Here is a 21,475-nt window from a genome sequence, read left to right as displayed (position 1 = left end):
CATTTGACACTGGGAACATAGAAATACAACTGACTGCTATGAGTCATAACTAAACACAACTCCCAGCGATTTTTCCATACTCTATGGGTATTGGCCAGCGAGGATCAGGCAGAGTCTGAAAGATTATCCTGTAAAGAGTCAGGTTTGTGGCAGCAAGTTATCAGACTTTACTGGAATGGCAAGTCGTGTCAGATCCACAAGTGGTGTTTTTGCAGGCAGGAAGCCATTTTCTCCATAGAAAAGGCTGGAAGCGAGAAAGGTGTGTGGGCTTTATGTGCCTCCCAGAAAGGCAGTGAGTGGTACAGCAGCCATGGTACCAGGAGGCCTTTGGGCCACACAATAGTCAGCTTTCCAGAGGGATCTTTAACATTTTCATAACCAGTGACTACTCAGTTTCCAAGATATCTGAAAGCTCTGATCAATTGGAACTGCGTCAGGAAGATACAGAGCAGAGTGAGGCTCCTCTGGAAGAAGGAATAAAATGATAAGTGGGTCTCACGGTGCATCTGGGCAGTTGAGAAATGGGTTAATGTCCTATATTTAACAAAAAATTAGTTTTAAAGCACACAGTAGCGGGAGTCTAGAGCACCAATTGGTTAAGTTTCATGCTGTTCTGCAATCAAGTTTAGCAAATTACTACCACCTATTGCTGAAACAAAAAACCTGAAGAGATTAACTGAAATATAAGTTGGTGTGCATGCAGCGTGTGCATGCTCACACTGGCCACTAAACAGAAAAACCCAAAGATAAAAACAATCAGCAAACAGATAAATTATCCATATGCATGTCAATTGACAAATAGTAAAGTTTTAATATTAGCGGTTAGGACAGTCCCAAATAAAGTCACCATGATGTGGTAGGAAGGCTTTTAAGTTTTTTTTGTTTTTTTTAACCCCTTCATGACCCAGCCTATTTTGACCTTAAAGGGAACCTGTCACCTGAATTTGGCGGGACTGGTTTTGGGTCATATGGGCGGAGTTTTCGGGTGTTTGATTCACCCTTTCCTTACCCACTGGCTGCATGCTGGCTGCAATATTGGATTGAAGTTAATTCTCTGTCCTTCATAGTACATGCCTGCACAAGGCAAGATTGCTTTGCGCAGGCGTGTACTATGGAGGACAGAGAATGAACTTCAATCCAATATTGCAGCCAGCATGCAGCCAGCGGGTAAGGAAAGGGTGAATCAAACACCCGAAAACTCCGCCCATATGACCCAAAACCAGTCCCGCCAAATTCAGGTGACAGAGTCCCTTTAAAGACCTTGCCGTTTCTTGCAATTCTGACCAGTGTCCCTTTATGAGGTAATAACTCAGGAACGCTTCCACGGATCCTAGCGGTTCTGAGATTATTTTTTCGTGACATATTGGGCTTCATGTTAGTGGTAAATTTAGGTCAATAAATTCTGTGTTTATTTGTGATAAAAACGGAAATTTGGCGAAAATTTTGAAAATTTCGCAATTTTCACATTTTGAATTTTTATTCTGTTAAACCAGAGAGTTATGTGACACAAAATAGTTAATAAATAACATTTCCCACACGTCTACTTTACACCAGCACAATTTTGGAAACAAAATTTTTTTTTGCTAGGAAGTTATAAGGGTTAAAATTTGACCAGCGATTTCTCATTTTTACAACGAAATTTACAAAACCATTTTTTTTAGGGACCACCTCACATTTGAAGTCAGTTTGAGGGGTCTATATGGCTGAAAATACCCAAAAGTGACACAATCCTAAAAACTGCACCCCTCAAGGTACTCAAAACCACATTCAAGAAGTTTATTAACCCTTCAGGTGCTTCACAGCAGCAGAAGCAACATGTAAGGAAAAAATGAACATTTAACTTTTTAGTCACAAAAATTATCTTTTAGCAACAATTTTTTTATTTTCCCAATAGTAAAAGGAGAAACTGAACCACGACAGTTGTCCAATTTCTCCTGAGTACGCTGATACCTCATATGTGGGGGTAAACCACTGTTTGGGCGCACGGCAGGGCTTGGAAGGGAAGGAGCGCCATTTGACTTTTTGAATCAAAAATTGGCTCCACTCTTTAGCGGACACCATGTCACGTTTGGAGAGCCCCCGTGTGCCTAAAAATTGGAGCTCCCCCACAAGTGACCCCATTTTGGAAACTAGACGCCCCAAGGAACTTATCTAGATGCATAGTGAGCACTTTGAACCCCCAGGTGCTTCACAAATTGATCCGTAAAAATGAAAAAGTACTTTTTTTTCACAAAAAAATTCTTTTAGCCTCAATTTTTTCATTTTCACATGGGCAACAGGATAAAATGGATCATAAAATTTGTTGGGCAATTTCTCCTGAGTACACTGATACCTCATATGTGGGGGTAAACCACTGTTTGGGCACATGGTAAGGCTCGGAAGGGAAGGAGCGCCATTTGACTTTTTCTATGAAAAATTATCTCCATCGTTAGCGGACACCATGTCGCGTTTGGAGAGCTCCTGTGTGCCTAAACATTGGCGCTCCCCCACAAGTGACCCCATTTTGGAAACTAGACCCCCCAAGGAACTTATTTAGATGCCTAGTGAGCACTTTAAACCCTCAGGTGCTTCACAAATTGATCTGTAAAATTGAAAAAGTACTTTTTTTTTCACAAAAAAATTCTTTTCGCCTCATGGTAAGGCTCGGAAGGGAAGGCGCGCCATTTGACTTTTTGAATGGAAAATTAGCTCCAATTGTTAGCGGACACCATGTCGCGTTTGGAGAGCCCCTGTGTGCCTAAACATTGGAGCTCCCCCACAAGTGACCCCATTTTGGAAACTAGACCCCCCAAGGAAGTTATCTAGATGAATATTGAGCACTTTAAACCCCCAAGTGCTTCACAGAAGTTTAGAACGCAGAGCCATGAAAATAAAAAATAATTTTTCTTTCCTCAAAAATGATTTTTTAGCCTGGAATTTCCTATTTTGCCAAGGGTAATAGGAGAAATTGGACCCCAAATGTTGTTGTCCAGTTTGTCCTCAGTACGCCGATACCCCATATGTGGGGGTAAACCACTGTTTGGGCGCACGGCAGGGCTCGGAAGGGAAGGCACGCCATTTGGCTTTTTAAATGGAAAAGTAGCTCCAATCATTAGCTGACACCATGTCACGTTTGCCTAAACATTAGAGATCCCCCAGAAATGACCACATTTTGGAAACTAGTCCACCAAAGGAACTAATCTAGATGTGTGGTGAGGACTTTGAACCCCCAAGTGCTTCACAGAAGTTTATAACGCAGAGCCATGAAAATAAAAAAAAAAAAATTATTTTCTCAAAAATGATCTTTTAGCCTGCAATTTTTTATTTTCCCAAGGGTAACAGGAGAAATTTGACCCCAATATTTGTTGTCCAGTTTCTCCTGAGTACGCTGATACCCCATGTGTGGGGGTAAACCACTGTTTGGGCACACGTCGGGGCTCAGAAGGGAAGTAGTGACTTTTGAAATGCAGACTTTGATGGAATGGTCTGCGGGCGTCACGTTGCGTTTGCAAAGCCCCTGGTGTGCCTAAACAGTAGAAACCCCCCACAAGTGACCCCATTTTAGAAACTAGACCCCCCAAGGAACTTATCTAGATATGTGGTGAGCACTTTGAACCCCCAAGTGCCTCACAGACGTTTACAACGCAGAGCCGTGAAAATAAAAAATCATTTTTCTTTTCTCAAAAATGATGTTTTAGCAAGCATTTTTTTATTTTCACAAGGGTAACAGGAGAAATTGGACCCCAGTAATTGTTGCGCAGTTTATCCTGAGTATGCTGGTACCCCATATGTGGGGGTAAACCACTGTTTGGGCACACGTCAGGGCTCGGAATTGAGGGAGCACCATTTGACTTTTTGAATACGAGATTGGCTGGAATCAATGGTGGCGCCATGTTGCGTTTGGAGACCCCTGATGTGCCTAAACAGTGGTAACCCCTCAATTCTACCTCCAACACTAACCCCCCCACACCCCTAACCCTAATCCCAACTGTAGCCATAACCCTAATCACAACCCTAACCGCAACACACCCCTAACCCTAACCACAACCCTAATTCCAACCCAACCCTAAGGCTATGTGCCCACGTTGCGGATTCGTGTGAGATTTTTCAGCATCATTTTTGAAAAATCTGCGGGTAAAAGGCACTGCGTTTTACCTGCGGATTTTCCGCGGATTTCCAGTGTTTTTTGTGCAGATTTCACCTGCGGATTCCTATTGAGGAACAGGTGTAAAACGCTGCGGAATCCGCACAAAGAATTGACATGCTGCGGAAAATACAACGCAGCGTTTCCGCGCGGTATTTTCCGCACCATGGGCACAGCGGATTTGGTTTCCATATGTTTACATGGTACTGTAAACCTGATGGAACACTGCTGCGAATCCGCAGCCAAATCCGCACCGTGTGCACATAGCCTAATTCTAAAGGTATGTGCACACGCTGCGGAAAACGCTGCGGATCCGCAGCAGTTTCCCATGAGTTTACAGTTCAATGTAAACCTATGGGAAACAAAAATCGCTGTACACATGCTGCGGAAAAACTGCACGGAAACGCAGCGGTTTACATTCCGCAGCATGTCACTTCTTTCTGCGGATTCCGCAGCAGTTTTACAACTGCTCCAATAGAAAATCGCAGTTGTAAAACCGCAGTGAAATGCGCAGAAAAACTGCGGTAAATCTGCGATAAATCCACAGCGGTTTAGCACTGCGGATTTATCAAATCCTCTGCGGAAAAATCCGCAGAGGACCAGAATACGTGTGCACATTCCTAACCTTAACCCTACCCCTAACCCTAGTTCTTACCCCAACATTAGTGGAACAAAAAAAAAATTCTTTATTTTTTTTTTATTGTCCCTACCTATGGGGGTGACAAAGGGGGGGTGGGGGGTGGGGGGTCATTTACTATATTTTTTATTTTGATCACTGAGATAGGTTATATCTCAGTGATCAAAACTCACTTTGGAACGAATCTGCCGGCCGGCAGATTCGGCGGGCGCACTGCACATGCGCCCGCCATTTTGGAAGATGGCGGCGCCCAGCAAAGAAGACGGACGGACCCCGGGAGGCTAGGCAAGTATAGGGGGGGGAGATCAGGGCACAGGGGGGGGGGGGGTGTCGGAGCACAGGGGGTGGATCGGAACACGGGGGGGTGGATCGGAGCACGGGGGGGGTGGATCGGAACACGGGGTGGGGGATTGGAGCACGGGGTGGGGATCGCTGTGCGGGGGGGATCGGAGCACGGGTGGGGGATAGCTGTGCGGGGGGGGGGGGGATCGCTGTGCGGGGGGTTTGATTGGAGCACGGGGGGTGTGATTGGAGCACGGGGGGAGCGGACAGGAGGACGGGGGAGCGGAGCACAGGACGGAGGGGAGCGGACCACAGATCGGGGGGCGATCGGTGGGGTGGGGTGGGTGCACATAAGTGTTTCCAGCCATGGCCGATGATATTGCAGCATCGGCCATGGCTGGATTGTAATATTTCACCAGTTTTTTAGGTGAAATAATACAAATCGCTGATTGGCAGTTTCACTTTCAACAGCCAATCAGAGCGATCGTAGCCACGGGGGGGGTGAAGCCACCCCCCCCGGGCTAAACTACCACTCCCCCTGTCCCTGCAGGCCGGGTGAAATGGGAGTTAACCCTTTCACCCGATCTGCAGGGACGCGATCTTTCTGTGACACAGCATATGCATCACAGGTCGGATTGGCACAGACTTTCATGACGCATACGCTGTGTCACAGGTCGGGAAGGGGTTAATCAAAATTATGTTAACCAAGCACCCTATATTATTTTCATGCACAATTGAGCTTTATTTATAGCAGGGTATGTGCTTATTAGGTCTTTATCTTGGGTTTCACCTATTGCTTAAATGCCTGGATAAGGTCAGAATTTTTTTTAGGGTGGCAATGACGTTTTCTACAAAACCCCACACTTAGTTCTACCCAAGGCACTGGACCTTCAATGGCAAATAAAAAAAAAGGTTGGCGTTTGGCCCAGTCTACAATAAATAAATAAACAAAAGAGAAAAAAAGAAGGTCTAACACATAATTAGCGTGTCTGGTTGCAAAAGGAATAATACATACCGTATATACTCGAGTATAAGCCGAGATTTTCAGCCCATTTTTTGGGGCTGAAAGTCCCCCTCTCGGCTTATACTCGAGTCATACCCAGGGGTCGGCAGGGGAGGGGGAGCGGTCTAATAATACTCACCTGCTCCTGGCGCGGTCCCTGCAGGTCCCAAGGCGCCCCAGCTTATTCCTGTACTGAGCGGTCACATGGTACCGCTCATTACAGTAATGAATATGCGGCTCCACCTCCCATAGAGGTGGAGCCGCATATTCATTACTGTAATGAGCGGTAACGGTGACCGCTCAGTACAGGATGAAGCAGCAGCGCCGGGGAGCAGGGACTGCACAGCGCCAGGAGCAGGTGAGTATAACGGGGAGGGGGAGCTTTGCGCGATATTCACCTGCTCCTCGTTCCAGCCGTAGTTCCGTCTAAAGCGTCTTCTGCAGTGACGCTCAGGTCAGAGGGCGCGGTGACATGGTTAGTGCGTGCCCTCTGCCTGAACGTCAGTGCACTGGATGCTGAAGATGGAGTGGCGCCGGAACGAAGTCAGGTGAATATTGAAAGTGCCGGGGGCCTGAGCGACGGAGAGGTGAGTATGTGATTTTTTTTTAATCTCAGCAACAGAAAATGGGGCAAGTGTCTGTATGGAGCATCTATGGGGCCATAACGTTTGTGCAGCACTATATGGGGCAAGTGTCTGTATGGAGCATCTATGGGGCCATAACGTTTGTGCAGCACTATATGGGGCAAGTGTCTGTATGGGGCCATAATCAACGTTTGTGCAGCACTATATGGGGCAAGTGTCTGTATGGAGCATCTTATGGGGCCATAATTAACGTTTGTGCAGCACTATATGGGCAAGTGTCTGTATGGGGCCATAACGTTTGTGCAGCACTATATGGGCAAGTGTCTGTATGGGGCCATAACGTTTGTGCAGCACTATATGGGTCCAGTGTCTGTATGGGGCCATAACGTTTGTGCAGCACTATATGTGGCAAGTGTCTGTATGGGGCCATAATTAACGTTTGTGGAGCACTATATAGGGCAAGTGTCTATATGGGGCCATAAGGTATGTGCAGCACTATATGGGGCCAGTGTCTGTATGGGGCCATAATTAACAATTGTGGAGCACTATATAGGGCAAGTGTCTGTATGGGGCCATAACGTTTGTGGAGCAATATATGGGGCAAGTATTGTATGGGGTCATAATTAGCGTTTGTGGAGCATTACGGTATATGGGGCAAGTGTCTGTATGGAGCATCTTATGGGACCATAATCAAGGTTTGTGCAGCACTAGATGGGGCAAATATCTTTATGGAGCATCTTATGGGGCCATAATCTGCATTTGTCAGCATTATATGGGGCGAATGTGTCTATGGAGCATCTTATGGGGCCATTATTAACCTCTATGCAGGATTATATGGGGCATATTTTATTATGGAGCATCTTATGGGGCCATCATAAACTTTATGGAGCATTATATTATTCAATATGGATATTCAAAAACACAACCTCCTGTTGTCTCAATTAATTTTACTTTTATTGGTATCTATTTTTACTTTTGACATTTACCGGTAGCTGCTGCATTTCCTACCCTAGGCTTATACTGGAGTCATTAAGTTTTCCCAGTTTTTTGTGGCAAAATTAGGGGGGTCGGCTTATACTCGGGTCGCCTTATACTCGAGTATATAGGGTACATAAATTGGTAAACGGAAAATTGTATTTTTAGACATGTAGTAAGCAAAATAGCTGACGTCAGTTATCCATTATAAACTTAAAAGAAGACAGACATGAGAAGCCAAATCCATGTGCTGCTCCGCCTATATGTAATGGTAACTAGTGTTGCAGAACGCCAATATGGCAACTTGTGTCAAGTCAAGGTTCCTCCATTAACAAAAGACTGAAAGACTGTAATCAAAAATTTGGACACCCTTCTGCCTTTAAGCCCTTTGAGACAAAGCCTTTATTCACCTTAATTACCAGGCCTATTTTTACAATTCTGACCACTGTCACCACTTTATGAGGTAATAACTCTGGAACGCTTCAACAGATCCATGTGATTCTGAGACTGTTTTCTTGTGTCATATTGTATTTTATACACCTCTCGTGTCTCCCCTTTTCCTCATAGTTTGTAAGCTTGCGAGCAGGGCCCTCATTCCTCCTGGTATCTGTTTTGAACTGTATTTCTGTTATGCTGTAATGTCTATTGTCTGTACAAGTCCCCTCTATAATTTGTAAAGCGCTGCGGAATATGTTGGCGCTATATAAATAAAAATTATTATTATTATTATTTTATGATAACGGTAAAATTTCTTTGATATGACTTGCGTTTATTTGTGAAAAAAATAAATTTTGGCAAAAATTTTGAAAATGTTGCAATTTTCAAACTTTTAATTTTTATGCCCTTAAATCAGAAAGTCACATCACACAAAATAGTTAATAAATAACATTTCTCACATATCTACTTTAAATCAGCACAATTTGGGAAACATTTTTTTTTGTAAAGGGAACCTGTCACCCCCAAAATGGAAGGTGAGCTAAGCCCACTGGCATCAGGGGCTTATCTACAGCATTCTGGAATTCTGTAGATAAGCCCCCGATGTTTCCTGAAAGATAAGAAAAAAAGGTTAGATTATACTCACCCAGGGGCGGTCCCGCTGCGGTGGGCGTGACGGTCCAGGGCCTCCCATCTTCTTACAATCACGTCCTCTTCTTGTATTCACGCCGCAGCTCCGGCGCAGGCGTACTTTGTCTGCTCTGTGGAGGGCAGAGCAAAGTACTGCAGTGCGCAGGCGCCGGGAAAGGTCAGAGAGGCCCGGCGCACTGCAATACTTTGCCCTGCCCTCAACAGGGCAGACAAAGTATGCCTGCGCTGGAGCTGCAGCGTGAAGAGAAGAAGAGGACGTCATGGTAAGTAAATGGGAGGCCCCGGACCAGACTACGACACCCATCAGACCGGACCAGCAGCAGGAACGCCCCTGGGTGAGTACAATCTAACCTCTTTTTCTCATCTTTCAGGCTACATCGGGGGCTTATCTACAGCATTACAGAATGCTGTAGATAAGCCCCTGATGCCAGTGGGCTTAGCTCACCTTCCATTTTGGGGGTGGCAGGTTCCCTTTAACAAGTTATAAGGGTTAAAAGTTGACCACAAATTTCTCATTTTCACAAGAAAATTTGCAAAACCATTTTTTAGGGACCATCTCACGCTTTTGAAGAGACTTTTGAGAGGCCTAAATGACAAAAAACTACACCATTCCAAAAACTACACACCTCAGGGTACTCAAAACCATATTCAAGAAGTTTATTAACCCTTCAGGTGCTTCACAGGAATTTTTGGAATGTGTTCCTTTAGACCTATTTTTTTTTACTTTCACAAGGGTAACATGAGAAAATGGCCATAAAATTTGTTGTGCAATTTCTCCTGAGTGCGCCAATATCCCATATGTGGGGGAATACTACTGTTTGGGCGCACAGCATGGCTTGGAAGGCACGCAATTTGACTTTTTGAATGCAAAATTTGCTGGCATAATTAGCGGACGCCATGTCGCATTTGAAGAGCCCCTGATGTGCCTAAACAGTGGAAACCCCCCACAAGTGACACCATTTTGTAAACTAGACCACTCATGGAACTTATCTAGATGTGTATTGAGCATCTTGAACCCCCAGGTGCTTCACAGAAGTTTATAGCGTAGAGCCGGGGAAATAAAAAAAATAAAAAAAATAAAATAATCACAATTTTCCCACAAAAATCTTTTTTAGCCATAATTTTTGTATTTCACAAGGGCAAAAGGAGAAAATGGACCTCAAAGTTTGTTGTGCAACTTCTTCTGAGTTCACCAATACCCCATATGTGGTTGAAAACTACTTTTGAGGCACAGTGCAAAGTTTAGAAAGGAAGCAGCGCCATATGTAGAGTAGGGAAGGAATTTTTTTCCCCAGTGTGGAGCTTACTCTTTGCCTTCCTCTGGATCAACATGTTAGGGCATGTTAGGTTAGGCTATGGGTTGAACTAGATGGACTTAAGGTCTTCCTTCAACCTTAATAACTATGTTACTATATTACAGTGCAGATTTTGCTGCACTTGTTTGAGGGTGCAATGTTACACTGGCAGAGCCCCTGAGGTGCCAGAAGAGCAGACCCCCCATAAGTGACCCCACTTTAAGTTAAACCTTTCATTGAATTAATCTAGGGGTGCAGTGATTATATGGACACCACAGGTGTGTCACAAACTTTTATACCATTGTGCAGTGAAGAAAATATAATATACATTTTTACCACCAAGATTGTGTGTTAGCCCCAAGTTTTAAATTTTCACACTGGGAAATGGGTAAAAATGGCACCAGAATTTGTCCCACAATTTCTGAATATATATATTCTGCCTAATTTGATTTCCTTGGCTTACCTTTAGGAGGCCTCACATTTCCCACCCCCTGAACAAATGTCCTACTGTAGTATTCTTTAAATGTTGTGCTTTTTTTCTTATTAATTTATTTGTAATCTTGCCTGAAGGAGCCACTGTGCTCTGAAACCTTGCAAACATATTTTCTGGTTAGCCAATAAAGGTATCACTCCTAAAATACTTTTGTCATCATTGGGCACAAAAATATTCACATCGATTTTTCTGGCTAACACGGTAGCACAATACAATTTGTTATTGTACATCAGGCCGAATATAGAAATACCCCATATGTGGCTGTACAGTACTACTTTGCCATATGGAGAGACTCGGGAGGAACGGAACGCTATTTGCCTCCTGGAGCACCAGATTTTCCTTGACTAGTTTGTGGATTCCATGAAAAAAGAGCCCATAAGTGCTAGAAAAGCAGAATCCCCCTCAAGTGACCCCACTTGGAAATTATAACTCTTTGGGAATTTATCTACATGTGCTGTGACTATTTTGACTACATGGATGTTTTCCAGAAACAGGCAGCAGTGGATGTTCCCGATTGAAAATAGCAAACTTACGGTTGTAGTGACCAGTGCGTTGCAGTCACCAGTAAAATTATGCCCTGCTCATGCTTCTGGAGACATGCATCTGCAAATTAGGCTGGCTCTCAGCACAACAGAAATGCAAAACATGTGGGCGCTAAATGTTGTTTAGGCACACTGGGGCTCAGAAGGAAGGGGGGAGGGGCATTTGGAAGCATAGAATTTGCTGAATTTCCTTTGGCGGGTGAGGAGCCATTTCGCTTTTCCAGAGCTGAGTGGGGACTTGCTTTTTTTGTGGATTGAGTGGAAACTTTTATTGGGAACATTTTACATAACGCTTGGGATCACAGTAATCCGGCACTCTACGCTGACCACTTACTTTGAGGTTTCCATCTAAATCTCTGAGTGACTTGAATCAAATGAAACCCCGATGGATCCTTTCACTATAGTGAGGCAGCAGAGTTACTCTGGACTGCGTCTCACCTCTGTTCCACGGTGTCCTTTTCAGAAGTATACAAAACTGTGGCCGACGGCACTTTTATGCAATTTTAAAAAGACGGACACTGCCAGATGACAGGTCCGACGGTGTCCACAGTGCCTCTATCTGCCTCATTATAGGCAGTTTTCTGCCGAGGGTTCTGTCTGAATCATGTATTTCTGAGATTTACAAGGAAACCCTGGTGTAAGTGCTCAATGCAGAGCGCAGGATAAATGTGCGCCGAGCCTTAATGCGATCTTTGGGAGGAAGAATGAAAAAAAATCAACAGCATGTGAAGAATTGGTTTTATTTATTTTTTATGCCGTTCCTCGTGTGGTGTGCGACTTTATTCTATGGATCTGTGCAATTACAGCGATACCAGATTTATATGGGGTTTTTATGTTTGGTTGCTGTCACATACTAAAAGACTTTTTATTGAAAAAAAAAAACAAAATTTTTGCGTCACCATATTTTGAGAGCTATACATTTTTCATATTTCAGCCGACAATCATATGAGGGCTCGTTTTTTTGCGGGACGAGCTGATGTTTCTAATGGTACCATTTTCGAGCACATGACATTTTATCACTGTCTATTCCGATTTTTGGGAAACAGAACGAACAAAAACCAGCAATTCAGGTATGTTTGTTTAAAATTTTATATATATATATATATATATATATATATATATATATATATATATATATATATATATATATATATATATATAATATATATATATAATATATATATATATATATATTATATATATATATATATACACACACACACACACCGTTCGCGTATGGTAAAATAGGTAAGGCAGCTTTATTCTTTGGTTCAGTAGGATTACAGCGATACCTCCTTTATCATATTTTTCGGATTATAAGACGTACTTTTTCTCACCCAAATTTGGGGGGGAAATAGGGGTGCGTCTTATAATGCGGATATCTTGGCGCAGAGCTCTCCATCCAGATCAGGATCTGACATGCAGGGAAGGAGGCATGCCAGCGCCTGCTCACTGCAGACGTTCACAAGCCACCTTCCCTGCAGGACCCGGCGGCCATCTTGGTGACGGGGGTCTCCATGGAGACAATCAGAAAAATACAATCACAGTACGTTTCTCTGATGGAAGCGCACAGGGAGTCGCCTCCCTGCACGATGCTTCTCTATGCCTCTGTGACTAATGACAATGCTAGCGCCGATCGTGGACGTTGCTGTGCGGTGGCACATGTCGGGAAGGGATTAATACCCCAAGATTCTCAGCATATTAATTTTTGATGCAATTCCCTACAATTACTACTTTTTTAAACAGATGAAGCATGATAAAAGACATTAATGAGACAAAATCTGAAATAAAAATAGCACCAAAAAGGAAATTGCAGAATATACAAAAAAAAAAAAAGACAAGGCAATGAAATGCATCACATGCACCCAAATCTTAATATGCAGTTTGGTAAAGTTCAAGTCTGTCTTTGAAACAAGCTTTGCTGTATACCCAGCAAGCCTTGTATTAATGCGATGTAAGAGTTTGGTCAAATTCAACGCTAATGGAGCATAAAAGTGCTTTTTGGCTGAAAGTGAGATCGTTTTTTTTTATATTCGAAGCATGATCACTTTCCCTTTTCCCCTAGCTCCTCTCTCATCTTTGCAGGAACAGTCTGATACAAGCAGCACAGCTTAAATAAACTAGACACATTTCAAATGATCCATAAAGGATTAATAGCCGCTGCGGGAAGTCCTATAGGCTTAGTGTATACATTTTTCATCTCTTCTCCCTTGACGAGCAATAAATGAAATTCTGAACAGTTTCAATGTCACCCAATAACAGCACACAATAGCTCCTATCGCTGAGATGTGGACATTTCATAGAGAAAAAAATAATAATGTTAACAGTAAAAGGGGGAAACAACAACTGGTTAAATGTCCGCAAGCATTTAGACAGACAAAGGACCCAAGGAAATGAGCTATTAATATAGAGAGGAATAGGGGAAAAGATATCCGCTGTTATTTTGGCAGAGATAATCTATGCTGAAAAACACCAGGAAAAAAACAAAAAACAACTCCTAGGTATTTTCTTTCAATACAATTTTCTTGTCTTCCCACTGACTTGTATGATTACAGCAGAAAGAACAGTTCTAAACATGTTTCTCAAATGAATTTTCAATCAATATCAGCAAAACAGGAAGGCGGAGAAAAAGATATTTCAGCATTAGCCATTTTTTGCAAAATTGCCAAACTAAGGGCCGTTGCCGTAGGGAAAGACCCTTGGGTTTTCTAAATATTTTGTTGGAGAAAATTAGTATTGTAAAAGACTATCCTATCATGATCCTTTGACAACCATTGTGGTATGTTTCCATGGTCCGGAAGCACTGCGCTTTGGAAGCAGCAGATACCCCGCTCCGCCCAAAGTGCCGCCAAACCAACCCCCCCCCCCGTTGTACACGCGGCGATTCCGTATGTGTTCATTGAACACATGCTTAATCACTGCATCGTATACATAGATTGTGGTATTTATTTTGCGGAGACTGAGAGTCTCAGAGAGATAAATAGACATGCTACGGTCTATAAAGACGCGCCGCATGTTCGGATACGTAGGGACATAAATCCCCTCCCCTATGCTTTAACAATCTGCAGCAAATCCTGATGTAATCCGACACGTGGAAGCATACCCTTAGGCTATATTCACACGTTGCGGTTTTTACCGCGGAACCGCAGCGATTTTGCCGCTGCAGGTCCGCTGCAGTTTCCATAGCGTTTCCATTTACATGTAAACCCTATGGAAACCGCAAACCGCTGTGCACATGCTGCGGGAAAAACCGCGCGGGAACGCAGCATGTCACTTCTTTGTGCAGAATCGCTGCGATTCTGCACCCATAGGAATACATTGAACCGCTTACTTCCCGCATGGGGCTGTGCCCACGTTGCGGGAAGTAAGCGGATAATGTGCGGATGGTACCCGGGGTGGAGGAGAGGAGACTCTCCTCCAGGCCCCAGGAACCATATTTGGGGTTAAAAAAATAAAAATAAAAAATCATGTTATACTCACCCTCTGAAGTCAGCGCTGCACGCGGCCGTCCGGTCAGAGTTGCTGTGCGACCAGGACCTTCGGTGACGTCGCGGTCACATGACCGTGACGTCACAAAGGGTCCTTCTCGCACAGCATCTCTGGAACCGGACCGCCGGGTGCAGCGCCGAGGGATCGGGACGTCAGAGGGTGAGTATAACCAATTTTTATTATTTTTAACATTACTATTGATGCTGCATATTGCTGCATATGCAGCATCAATAGTATAGGCGGAAACCCGCAGCGGAAACCGCGGAACAAACCGCGATAAATCTGCAGGGAGAACCGCAGTTGTTTTGCCCTGCAGATTTATCAAATCCGCTGCGGGAGAACCCGCAGGGACAGGACGCTATGTGTGAACATAGCCTTATAGGCAACAGAGTAGAATGCTGTTAATCAGTTGCTCATTACACTCACTATGCAATGATATGATAGACCACAATGTTGTAGAAAGTGCGTTCATTTATACAGGCCAACTGGTTCCAAATTATTACGCAACTATCATTTTTCTCTGATTTTACTAAATGGTCAATGCACCATATCGCCTTCACAATTCTTGTTCCCCAAAAAAATGTATCAGTTTTTGGACAGTTTCTGCTTGAATGGATTTGCAGGATGTCAATAGCCTCCCAGAGCAGCTGTCATGATGTAAACTACCTTCCACCCTCATAGATCTTTCGCTTGTGGATTCTCCAAAGGTTCTCTAAGGGGTTGAGGTCAGGGGAGGATGGTGGCCACATCATGAGTTTCTCTCATTTTATGCCCATAGCAGCAAATGACTCCTAGGTATTCTTTGCAGCATGAGATGGTTTATGGTCCTGTATAAAGATTATTTTGGTACAGATCGCATTGTACCATGGAAGTGGTCAGACAGAAACTTCATATACTTTGCCAAAGTCATTTTCACAGCTTAAGGAATCCTACAAGTTCTTTCCCCATGATTCAGTCCCAAAACATGATTCCGACACCTCCTTGCCCATTCAACAACCATCCACTACTCATCCAACTGGACCATCCAAGGTTGCACAGCACTCATCAGTAAACAAGACTTAAAATGAGTCTTCCTCAGTTTATGCACAACTGCAAACCTCTGGTGGATTCTACACTTTGAAGTTTGCAGGTTTTGGGGCAGCAGCAAATTCAAATTCCTGCTGGCTGTTCTGTAATGGTATTTTAGCAGCTGCTCACTTAATCTGATGAATTTGTCTGGCAGAAACCTTCCTCATTATGCCTTTATCAGTACTAACCAGTCTGTGTTCTGTATCATCCACAAATCTCTTCACATTATGACAATCACGCTTACGATTTCATGAAATATCTAATGTTTTCATACCTTGTCCATGGCACTGCACTATTTGACGTTTTTTGGCAGGAGAGAGATCCTCTATATTTCTCATATTAATTGAAACCTGAGGCCTGCTTAATAACGTGGAATGTCCTACTTAAGTAGTTTTCTTTTAATTGGGCTCGCCTGGCAAACTAATTATCACAGGTGTGTGAGAATGATTTTAGTAATCTAAAGAGCCATGGATGCAAAATACCATCCATGAGTTTATTTGAAAAACAAAAAAATTACATCTTCAAGAAGTTTAAATTCAATTTCCATAATAATTTTGAACACTGTGTACAATAGATTGCAAGGAAAGCAGCAGGTTTAAGAGCTTGTAGTGTGGGCACAGAAAAAAAAACAAAAAAACAAAACAAAACACATTTCAAAATGCCACTCCACTATTATATCGGACTAAATGGAGGTCTGATGCGATCGCATCGAGAGAGCTGTAATGTCACGATGGGGGCAGGCTTTGCAGCGTTGAGAATCTCTCCCCCCATGTGCTCACCGACCTATCCATGTGCTGACTTCTCCTGTCTGTGTGCTCTTCTTTGACCTGCCTACCCCATGTGCTATCCCCCTTGTCTGCTGTCTCTTTCCTGTGCTGTGTTCTCCCCTCATGTGTTGTCCCGTTTGAGCTGTCTCCCCCACGTGCTGTCTCTCACCCCTGTGCGCTTTGATCGCAGAGGATACATTTTGTGAAGTAATATGTTGTTTAAAAACAGTCAGTGAAACTCACTGCTCAAAAAAATAAAGGGAACACTAAAATCCCACATCCTAGAGATCACTGAATTAAATATTCCAGTTTTAAATCTTTATTCATTACATAGTGGAATGTGTTGAGAACAATAAAACCTAAAAATGATTAACGTAAATCACAACTAATATCCCACAGAGGTCTGGAGTTGGAATGATGCTCAAAATCAAAGTGGAAAACGAAGTTACAGGCTGATCCAAATTCAGTGGAAATGCCTCAAGACAAGGAAATGATGCTCACTAGTGTGTGAGGCCTCCACGTGCCTGTATGCCCTTCCTACAACGCCTGGGCATGCTCCTGATGAGGCGGATGGTCTCCTGAGGGATCTCCTCCAAGACCTGGACTAAAGCATCCACAAACTACTGGACAGTCTGTGGTGCAACGTAACATTGATGGATGGTGCGAGACATGATGTCCCAGATGTGTTCAATCGGATTAAGGTCTGGGGAATGGGCGGGCCAGTCCTAGGTTCAATGCCTTTATCTTACAGGAACTGCTGACACACTCCGGCCACATGAGGTCTGGCATTGTCCTGCATTAGGAGGAACTCAGGGCCAGCCGTACGAGCATATGGTCTCACAAGGAGTCTGAGGATCTCATCTCGGTACATTAGGGCAGTCTGGCTACCTCTGGCGATCTCTGTGGGGCCCTCCAAAGAAATACCACCCCACACCATTACTGACCCACTGCCAAACAGGTCATGCTGAAGGATGTTGCAGGCAGCAGATCGCTCTTCACAGCGTCTCCAGACTCTGTCAAATCTGTCACATGTACTCAGTGTGAACCTGCTTTCATCTGTGAAGAGCACAGGGCGCCAGTGGCGAATTTGCCAATCCTGGTGTTCTGTGGCGAATGCCAAGCGTCTTGCACGGTGTTGGGCTGTGAGCACAACCCCCATCTGTGGACGTCGGCCACGCAGACCATCCTCATAGTGTCGGTTTCTAACCGTTTGTGCAGACACATGGACATTTGTGGCCTGCTGGAGGTCATTTTGCAGGGCTCAGGCAGTGCTCCTCTTGTTCCTCCTTGCACCAAGGCTGAGGTAGCGGTCCTGCTGCTGAGTTGTAGCCCTCCTACGGCCCCCTCCACGTCTTCTGGTGTACTGGCCTGTCTCCTGGTAGCGACTCCAGCCTCCACGCACTACGCTGACAGACACAGCAAACCTTCTTGCCACAGCTCGCAATGATGTACCATACTGGATGAGCTGCACTACCTGAGCCACTTGTATGGGTTGTAGAGTCCATCTCATGCTACCACAAGTGTGAAAGCATAACCAACATTCAAAAGTGACCAAAACATCAGCCAGAAAGCTTTGGTACTGAGATGTGGTTTGTGGTCCCCACCTGCAGAACCACTCCTTTATTGAGTGTGCCTTGATAATTGCCAATAATTTCCATCTGTTGTCTATTCCATTTGCAAAACAGCATGTGAAATTGATTGTCAAACAGTGTTGATTCCTAAGTGGACAGTTTGATTTCACAGAAGTTTGATTTACTTGGGAGCTATATTCTGTTTAAGTGTTCCCTTTATTTTTTGGAGGAGTGCATTTTACCTGACAAAAGAAATCCTCTGTGATCCCCTGCTGTATTGTCAGTATTGTCTTTTGCTTCCTCCCCTGCGCAGTAGATGTGGTATGCCCCGTACATCGTCAGACACAGACAATTTTTAAAATGAACTTTTGTTCGTGGGAAAACCCCTTTAATGTGACCGGCTTCCTCTGCCTGTAGACACGTCGCGCAATTCCTGTACAAAGTAAATCAGACTGCAGCCATCTTTGTGCAGATAGCGGCGGTTACATTTAAACAGCACATGTGCTCCTCCTGTACAAAGATGGCGGCGGTCAGTGAATCATTTGGTTGAACCCGGCGGTTACGTGTTCGCGACGGTGTTCCGCTGGTGGTACCGTGCAAGAGGCTGCGTACGGCGTATACAGTGTGTGTGTTTGTGGTGCATACGGCGTATACAGTGTGTGTGTGGTGCAAACGGCATATACAGTGTATGTTTTCCGCTGGTGGTACCGCGTAAGAGGCCGGTACCACCAGCAGTTTCCATATTGAGACACCCATCAGTTGGATGTCCCAATATGGAGGTCGGTGAACTTCCGCAGCTTGGAATTCTGGGATCCAGACACATCTATATTAAGGTGTCGAGGACATAATTTTGTCGCACTTACTATTATATAGGTACGATAGGTCCTTATCCTGCTCGTTAGTGCTGCTTTCTTCACATACTGCAAAACTCTCTGCCAATAAAATGCTTGTTGGTATACGAGCATGTGAAAAGACCTGTCCATAAGTCTTGTCCAATTGGAAACCTCATATCAGAAATCTGCTATTCTATTGGAGGAGGCTAATGGACAGGTCTGGTCACATGTTCCTCCACCAGGAGCCATTTTATGGACTACAGAGCTGTGCAGTCTGTGACGAAAGCTTCAGTGTCAAGAGCAAGAGAAGAACTTGTCCTATCCACATAATAGTTAGCTCCATAAAATAATTTCCACAACATATCTGTTAAAGCCAAAAATAATGACTCAGTTACCTCATTCTGCAGCCAGAATTAGGCAGTGTAATAGAACAACTATTAGAGGCAAACGGTGCAAAAGTTTTAATAAACTCAATTGCAAAAATGATTTTTAGCCTTTAAAGGGAACCGGTTATGTCCTTTTTTTTTTTTTTTTTTAGTATTAACCTGCCCCCAATGTCTTATTGCATCACTATTTTTCTGAAGCAAAACATTCCAGTACATATATCGCAAAAAAACATCCTTTATTCTTTGATGATTGCCCCATGTACCTTCTGTTTCAGTCATAGGGGTGGGGATCTCTAGCTTTCTAGTCAGTCAAATGCTTTTTCAAATTCTCCGTGCCCAGCTTCATATCATATGTGGGTGTGCTCCGAAGCCGCTGAGTGTCACAATATACGCGCCCACCAGCCACTGACCCTCAGTGGCACTGAGCATGCGCACATAGGATATGAAGCTGCAACGTACACCCAGATTCAGTGCGCAAGCCCGGAAAGCTGATAGTTATTACGCAAGTGCGGGATCTGCTGGAAGATTGCAATGAGGTAGGGATCAGTGAAGGGAAGGAATTATGGTGCAATAGGCATGGAGAATTTGAAAAGGCATTTGACTTACAGTGACCGGAAAGCTAGAGATCCCCACCCCTATGGCGGAAACAGAAAGTATGTGGGGCAATCATCAAAGAATAAAACATGTTTTTTGCGATAAATACTGGGAAGTTTTGCTTCAGAAAAACATGTTAGTGATAAAGTGCATCACTAATAAGACATTGGAGGCAGTTTAATAGAAAAAAAAGGATGTCACAGGTTCCCTTTAAGGTAAAGCAATGCTGCAAACTAAATATAATCTAGGTTATAAAAACCACACTACTGTGTAATGAACCTCTAGAATAGAATAAGAACTTCTAAAACAATTCAGCAATGACTGTGCAGATCTAATAGTTGACTTACTTAAACTTGAGGTGAACCATAACCTTAGCCTTTAATGTGTACAAGGTAAAAATATAGACAACAACAAAAACAAATAGTGTCACCCCCAAAAAATAAACATATAATGGTATTAAATGATGTGGCCTGTATGATAAAACATCATTTATGGGTGATACCAAAATAGAATGTTAGTAAGAACAGCCGTTACACACACAAGGTGTGCTGTCCCACACTATCAAGATACCTCTAGTTTATAACACAAGCACACATAGGTGCAAAGATGTTGAGCCAGGTACCCTTGTTTATATAGGTATTAGCAGGTATCAAAAACAGGTTATAAACAGGCAGGAGGGGGTAAGGCAAATAAGGTAGATATCATACATAACCAAAATATTTAAAACAAGAATGATTTTACCAATTGCCGTAACCCAGGTAGGTAAAGCCCACAATTCGCTGGAGTGGAGAAATCCATAAATCAGCGACGTCAGGAGACAATGCTCTGTCAATCCCTGAGGGGATATCAGTTTGTGTCTTTGCCCCCCCTCCTACGATCGCGCTGATTGGCAGTTGAAAGTGATGTTTCACTTTCACTTTCAATCAGAGCAATCGTAATATTTCACCAATGAAAATTGGTGAAATATTACAATCCAGCCATGGCCAATGCTGCAATATCATTGGCCATGGCTGGAGACCGCGATCTGCCTCTGCCACCGATCCACCGCCCCCGGTCCTGTCCTTTGCTGTCCGCTCCCCCCGCAGTCCAATCCCACCCCGCATACTTACCGAGCTCCGGTGTCCCTCCCGGTGTCTGTCCGTCTTCTCTATGGGTGCCGCCATCTTCCAAAATGGCGGGCGCATGCGCAGGGAGCCCGCCAAATCTGCCAGCCAGCAGATTGATTTCAAGTACATTTTAATTGCTGTGGTAGGTTCTACCTGCGGATTTATCAAAAACTATGCGGGAAAAATCCTCACACGAATCCACAACGCAAGCACATAGCCTTAGGGTTAGGGTTGAAATTAGAGTTAGGGTTGTAATTAGGGTTTGGGTTGGAAATAGGGTTAATATTAGGGTTAAGCTTGTGGTTAGGGTTATGGCTGGGATTAGGGTTGGGGTTAGGGGTGTGTTGGGGTTAGGGGTGTGTTGGAGTTAGGGTTGTGATTAGGGTTATGGCTAGAGTTGGGATTAGGGTAGGGGTGTGTTGGGGTTAGTGTTTGAGTTAGAATTGAGGGGTTTCCACTGTTTAGGCACATCATGGGTCTCCAAACGCGACATGGCGCCACCATTGATTCCAGCAAATCTTGCGTTCAAAAAGTCAAATGGTGCTCCCTCCCTTCTGAGCCCCGACGTGCCCCAAACAGTGATTTACCCAAACATATGGGGCACAAGCGTACTCAGGAAAAATTGCACAACAACTTTGGGG

The 21,475-nt window shown here is 44.0% G+C and overlaps 1 protein-coding gene across 2 annotated transcripts in view; it reads right to left on the bottom strand.

The window, feature by feature from the left end:
* POLA1 (DNA polymerase alpha 1, catalytic subunit) overlaps positions 1-21,475 on the bottom strand; it is a 557,049-nt gene that overhangs the window by 201,536 nt on the left and 334,038 nt on the right. The gene's annotated exons all lie outside the window — the stretch shown is intronic.

Source organism: Ranitomeya imitator, chromosome 3 (assembly GCF_032444005.1).
Source record: "Ranitomeya imitator isolate aRanImi1 chromosome 3, aRanImi1.pri, whole genome shotgun sequence".
Lineage (NCBI taxonomy): Eukaryota > Metazoa > Chordata > Amphibia > Anura > Dendrobatidae > Ranitomeya > Ranitomeya imitator.
Note: the sequence above shows the minus strand (reverse complement) of the source record. Positions and strands in the feature narration are given on the sequence as shown.